General features: G+C 39.3%; 1 protein-coding gene across 4 annotated transcripts in view; it reads left to right on the top strand.

Moving 5' to 3' along the window:
• The window catches only part of esrrga (estrogen-related receptor gamma a), a 194,959-nt gene that overhangs the window by 11,716 nt on the left and 176,688 nt on the right, over positions 1-6,555 (top strand). The gene's annotated exons all lie outside the window — the stretch shown is intronic.

Below are 6,555 nucleotides of genomic sequence, written 5' to 3'. Positions count from 1 at the left end.
TTAATCTTTAATCGTTTTCTTTTTAATCCAGCCAGCTTTAATTTTGAATGCAAATGCAGTCATGTGTTAAACAGCTACATAATGTAATCATATGAGACAAGCTAAATATGCAGTAAACCGCATCTTGTCACCACTGAAGAGGCCAAAATGTCAGAAGTGTCTGGTTACTTAAATGTGCATGATTACCTCAGTAAACATAAAGAAACTTTTTTAAAATAACCAGTTATACAGTTAGCTACCAACGTTAGCCTGTGACGGTGTTTGTGTTCCAGTACTGTCGTACTTTTTGTCCTGAGTGAAAATATGAACCCAAAAAACATTAGAAAACAGAGCCCAGGTTGAAAAATGCCAAGGTCTTTTAGCAGCCATCAGGGATCTCATTTATAAAACGGTGCATCAGACTCATACTAAGTGCCTACGTACGCACAAAAGGCAAAAATGGCATGCCCATTAATTAATTAATTAATCAGATTAATAAAACTGCATACGCACACCTGCAAGCAACGTTCTCTTTATAAATTGCACTTTACCTGGAACTATGTACACATTGATCAGCCTCATATTCCGCCCTTTACACACCCACATTCAACCATAAATGGTCAATGCAAAACACCTCATGAATATTTAAGCGTACAAATTACCCAGTGGGCACAATTATGTCACTTCAGTGTTGATCCAAGTCTGACGTTGAATCGATGTAAAAATTACACTGGATTTGTAAATTGGAACAATGTAGAAATACTAACAATGGATCAACATAGATATTCACCGTAGAAATTCAATATAATATTCAACTTATTATAATAAATGTTAAAATCAACAAGTAGCACATCTGCTGCTTTATGTAAATAAATAAATGTACTTTCTGTGGGTTTTTTGACAAAAAATAAACACATCAAAATACGTATGAGAGACTTAAAAACTTTGGGAGACTGATGGTGGAGCAACACTGATATCATGTTGATTGATGCCATAACATAATATAACAAAAATAATTATTGATACATCACAAAAATATCTTCTCTCTTTAAAGTTTTCTAAAATCATCCCCTCTAAATTCAAACTGAAAACAAATCTCCACAACATGATATAAATTAAATAAAAATATCAAAGCCCAAAATAATGGGTCACATCAGTAATAGAACTTTTTATTAATGCATCTACAATCATCCCTTTTACAGCCAAGTTTCTTCAGACAAGTGATGGATACGTGAACATTTCCAAGTCACTGAAGATGTCTTGGACTTCATTTCCACCAATCATTCACTGTAAAACTCACTGAGTTAGTTGAACTCAAACCATTTGAGGAAACCGATTGTCTTAAACCATTCGAGTTTGCCAACTTAAATAAAATCATTTTCAAAAATTTAATTGTCAGAGTTTTAGTAATTTAACAATTTATAGTTAATTAAACTTATGAAAATCTAGTTTATGTTTTTCAATACAAAAACTGACAAATAAATTTCTGCCTAAAAAAATTTGCATTGCATTTTGGATTAGATTTTGTGATGCATTCTTTGGTTTACTCATTGACTCTGCGTTGTGTTGTTATGACTCTACCCATTCGCTCCCCTTGGGACACGAACTCACGATATCCGGCATGGAATTCGGACTCTCTAACCTTTCTAACTTTCGCTCTAAGGCTAAAACCCAGGGCTCTGGCCTTGTGACCAGAGAATTCTTTTGAGCTGTTGGGAGTGAGGTTTACTCACTACATATGCACAGCGACACCTGCTGGCCTTTGTTACATAAACTCAATTGAAATGAGTGAATGGAATGCACTGGAAATACATCACCAACACTTAAATGCCCCAAAACGTTAAATGCACTTAAAGGAACTGAGTTGTTATGACAACGATTCATTTTTGAGTTAGTTTAATTCATGGAAATGAATGACTATAACTTTTTTCAAAGTTTGAGTTACATTAACTTAGTTATTGTATTAAAATGGACTGTTCAGTTTAAGTGTTAAGAAATACAAATGTATGGTACTATGTAGTAATTCTGTCTGGACATATGCAGTTCTCAAAAGTCATCTGATTGTGCAAGAAGGAGATGAATGAGGGAAACCACCAGGACACCCAGGACAACACTGAAGGAGTTACAGGCTTCTATGACTGTGATTGGTGAGAGTGTGCATCTGACAAATTTTGTGTACATCACCAGTTGCAGTCGTCACTGTGGAATGAAACAGAGAAGGACCATCGTACTAGAAAACAGATCAAATTGAGGCTGCAGACTACAGCTGAAGTTTGTTTTTTGTTTGCTTTTTATAAAATCCTTCTCTGCTTCACCATGATGCTGTGTAGCTGTTGATGTAAAATACAAAAGTTGAACTATTCCCAGTTTCATCCATCACAGCCAGAGAAGAATTAATCTCTTTCAAAGCTGTCTGCATGTCATGGTGGCTTCCTTCGCTAATCTCCTTGTACATGATCACTCAGATTTTGAGAACTGTTTACTGTACACACATTTGCTATACAGTACCAAATGAATGTGTGTATTTCTTGATCAGTGAATTGAATGAGGGTGGCACAGTGGTGCAGTGCACTGAGGCTGAGACACTCTTGCCTCACAGTGAGAAGGTTCCAGGTTTGTTTCTCACCTGGTCCATTTTGTGTGGAGTTTGCATGTTCCCTCTGCGCGCTCCGGCGTCCTCATCCAGAGACATGCTGGTTTTAGTGAGCTTGAAACTTCAAATTGACTATGAGAGTGAATGTGTGTGTTTGTCTGTATGTGGTCCTGCGTCACACTGGCGTCCTGTCCAAGGTGTGCCCCGCCTTAGGCCCTCTCACTGCTGGGACAGGCTCCAGCCCCCCGTGACCCTTAATTGGAGTAAGCGATTGAAGATGAGTGAGATTTTAGAAATTTTATTAAGTAGAAGCATGGATTCTTTTTTTGAATTCTGAATTCTTTCTTAAATGGCACAATGAAATTAAATAAAACCCCAAGGGTGTGTAGGCTTTCTCGTTGTTGCTGGCGGTGGCGGCGGCCACTCGTGTCAGAGTAGTGGTTCTATGTCAGGAACCCTTGGGGCTCAGTTGTTGCTGTTCAGGGGTGACGGTGTCCAGTGTGGCTGTTGAAGTCCAGGGCAGAGCACTGGCGACGTGGACACTTTTTGCAGGGGAGGGCAGGTTGTGAGCGGGGGAAGGAGAACGCGTTCTTTGCGTTGTTGTCTCTTGGCCTCTGCCTCGCGACGTTGTTCATGTCCCATGCGGTCTGTTTCCTGAAAGTTGGTGCGCCTCCACTCAGAGCGGTTCTCAGCAAGAGTCTCCCAGCTGACATGTTCGACATTGCGGCAGAAGAGAGTGGCCTTCAGCTGGTCGCGAAATCGACATTTAGGGGCTGCTTGAGGTCTTGTGACGAGTTGAAGTTATGAGAACATGATCTGACGAGGCAGTCGAGTTGCGGACATTCTTCTTTTTATGTCTACTCTGTCAAAATCTAAAATTTCAGTTTTTGCAGAGCTCCGAATTAATATTTTGTGGACCCGCTGACTCACTCACTAACTGTTAATCAAACAGGGAAAATACACACAAGCCTGGATACATGAAGTCACATGACAAAGCTGCATTTCACTACATTTCATTTTGGGTTGTTTTTTTTTTTTTTGTGCACATCCCGTGTGCCACTACTGAGTTTTCGTCTACACCATTTCAAGAGCATCGTAACAAAGGGAGATTCAGCCGCTTCCTCAAGGACATTTCTGAAGTGCAAATATTTTGAAGCAGTGTGGGGTTTAAATTATATCATTCACCTGAAAGACACTTTGATCAACAATCCTCCATGTCATCTGTGTGCAAAAATAAAATTTAAAGCATTAAAACTGTATGTGCAATTGAACTGCAAAGCAACTCAATGGGAAACCATTATAGGATTGTTTTTGGGTGCCTTGGTTCATTTCTACAACATAAACACTAAATATGCTGCTTGTTTCATGTTAAAACACAGGACACAGTCACACCACACTTCCTCCTTCTTCCTCCTTGTCTTTGAATCACTGGAACTTTGACCAGGCACAGATCACAAAGCGGTAATTGTAAGTATTTTTTAGATGGAATTTGAATAATGCAGGTTTATTATATACAAGTGTACATGATGATATGTGTAGTTCTTGCTGTACTTTGTCATCAGGAAGGCCTCAAGGCACATTTTCTCCCACGAGCTTGTTGTGAGCAAACACTGTGAATGATTGGGTGTGATTTCTTTATGTGAAACTCTCATGTGGCCTTAGTCTGTCATATCAACAAGTGGACAGTCTGCAAAGTTTTGAGGCCTTTTTTTCGAGGCCACTCTGTGGAAGGGGTTGCATGACTTTCAGATTTGTTAAAGTTGTTGGTTATTTCATCAATCTCAAATTGGGGACAATTAACTGCTGATGATGTCATTAATTAAACCACGGTAGTACGGCGATGCTTTAGAGCAAGTAAAAATGTATTTTTTGTGTGACTCATACACATTTTACAGAAACAAGTAGAAACAGGTTCTGTTTCAGTGCAAATGAAGGGGAAAAATTAAACGCCTTGACAAGAGAAAATTAAGCTCTCAAAGACTAAGATTATCACCAACAGAAGCAGTCTGACCCCACTTCATAATTTTTTTTTTTTTGTAGCTTGTATCCATTTTTTTTCCCATCTTGACCCATAATGTCCATAGTTCAAAATCCATATTCAAACTCATACTTTTTTTCTTTGCTGTGAATGATAAAAAAAAACTGCTGTGCCAACAACTGCACAGTATCCCAGCCAAGAATTTGTTGCAGTAGCAAACATAAGAATGCACATTCTCCGCAATTTCCCATATTATCATATGTTACGTTGTGGGGGGGGTGATGGCCTAGTGGTTAAGGTGTTGGGCTTGAATCCAGAAGATCATGGGTTCAAATCCCCGCCTGACTGGAAAATCACTAAGGGCCCTTGGGCAAGGTCTTTAATCCCCTATTGCTCCCGGTGTGTAGTGAGCGCCTTTTATGGCAGCACCCTGACATCGGGGTGAATGTGAGGCGCTTTGAGCGTCTGATGCAGATGGAAAAGTGCTATATAAATGCAGTCCATTTACATTAGCACACATGCATGACACAAACACATACCGAGAATAACGGCATGCCATGTGAAACTGGTTTAATTCATTCCTCCCCATGATAGTCTATGTTAGCTGCTAATTGTTAGCATACTTCCTACACTGAACACTACAAAGCAGTGCTGTGTGTGTGTGTGTGTGTGTGTGTGTGTGTGTGTGTGTGTGTGTGTGTGTGTGTGTGTGTGTTGTAGACTTTGTAGTCTTAATTCAACTGGATTACAGGGTTAGTTTGGGTGAAACCTGTTACAGGCTGGCAAGGCGTTCTCACGCAGACTCTCAGCCAGTCACCATGGGGGGGGGGGGGGGGGGGGGTCATGAATGCAGTGTAAGCTTGTGTTGGCAGTTGCTGAATTTCGGTGATAAGAGGTGAAAAGGTTTACTGGAGATGATATAGTTACACTGTAGTTGTAACTCAGTCACACATGGAGTATGTACAGTATTTGTGCCTTCCTAACCCATGATTCTAAGTAGACATGCATCCATCCACATTTTATCACTTCCAATCCAGTCCCAGTACCTGAATTTGGATGTCTGCCGATACCAATACTATTCCAGTACCAGAGCTCTGTTTGCTTTGATATTGTTATTATTATCATTATTGTTTATTTTATTTGAGGATATTTTGTATCACCAGTTATACAGCTTCATGGTGAAGTGGTATAGTTTAGGATTTTCTTAAGAAGAAGACCTGAAAGCTCAGATACAACTTACGAGAAGGTACACCAGAGATACAAGCCTAGATTTGATGCATTGGTGAAACAAAATCCTCCTCTATATCTTTCATTTCATCATGAATCTGTATAACTGGGGATACAAAATGCAAAACTTGCACTATGCACAGTTTCTCCATTCACAGCCACAGAAGCCTATAACCTCTTCTGGGTTGTCTGGGTGTCTTGGTGGCTTTCCTCAGTCTTATCCTTCTTGCACAGTCACTGAGTTTTTGAGAACTGTCTACACCACACAGAGTTACCATAGAGTGCCATACTGTTTGCATTTCTTCATAATTGATGGAAGTAAAGTTCAAGACATATTCAATGACTTGGAAATGTTCATGTATCCATCCCCTAACTCGTCTGAAGAAAACTGGCAATAAAACTGATTATTTACAGGTATTATACCAAACTGTTCCATTACTTATGCAACCCATTATCTTGGCCTTTATATTTTTAATTAATTTATATCAAGTTGTAGAGATTTGCTTTCAGATTGAGTTTAAGGAGGATAATTTAAGAAATGTTTATTTTTTGTATTTGAAATGGCATAAACAAATTAAAATTTGTGAAATACCAAGTACTCCATTACTTTTACAGCGCGCTGTATATCTTGGCTGCAAGACTTCATTCAGGCTGCAAAATCCTTACTTTTCTACAACTGATAACGGCTGGTCATTGAGTACGATGAAGATCAGCAACTTCTCTGTCATTCCTTTAGCTTTCACATTGTCTTTTCTTTGACTCCAGAAGTGATTCCTGC

The sequence above is a fragment of the Thalassophryne amazonica genome, chromosome 2, assembly GCF_902500255.1.
Source record: "Thalassophryne amazonica chromosome 2, fThaAma1.1, whole genome shotgun sequence".
Lineage (NCBI taxonomy): Eukaryota > Metazoa > Chordata > Actinopteri > Batrachoidiformes > Batrachoididae > Thalassophryne > Thalassophryne amazonica.
Note: the sequence above shows the minus strand (reverse complement) of the source record. Positions and strands in the feature narration are given on the sequence as shown.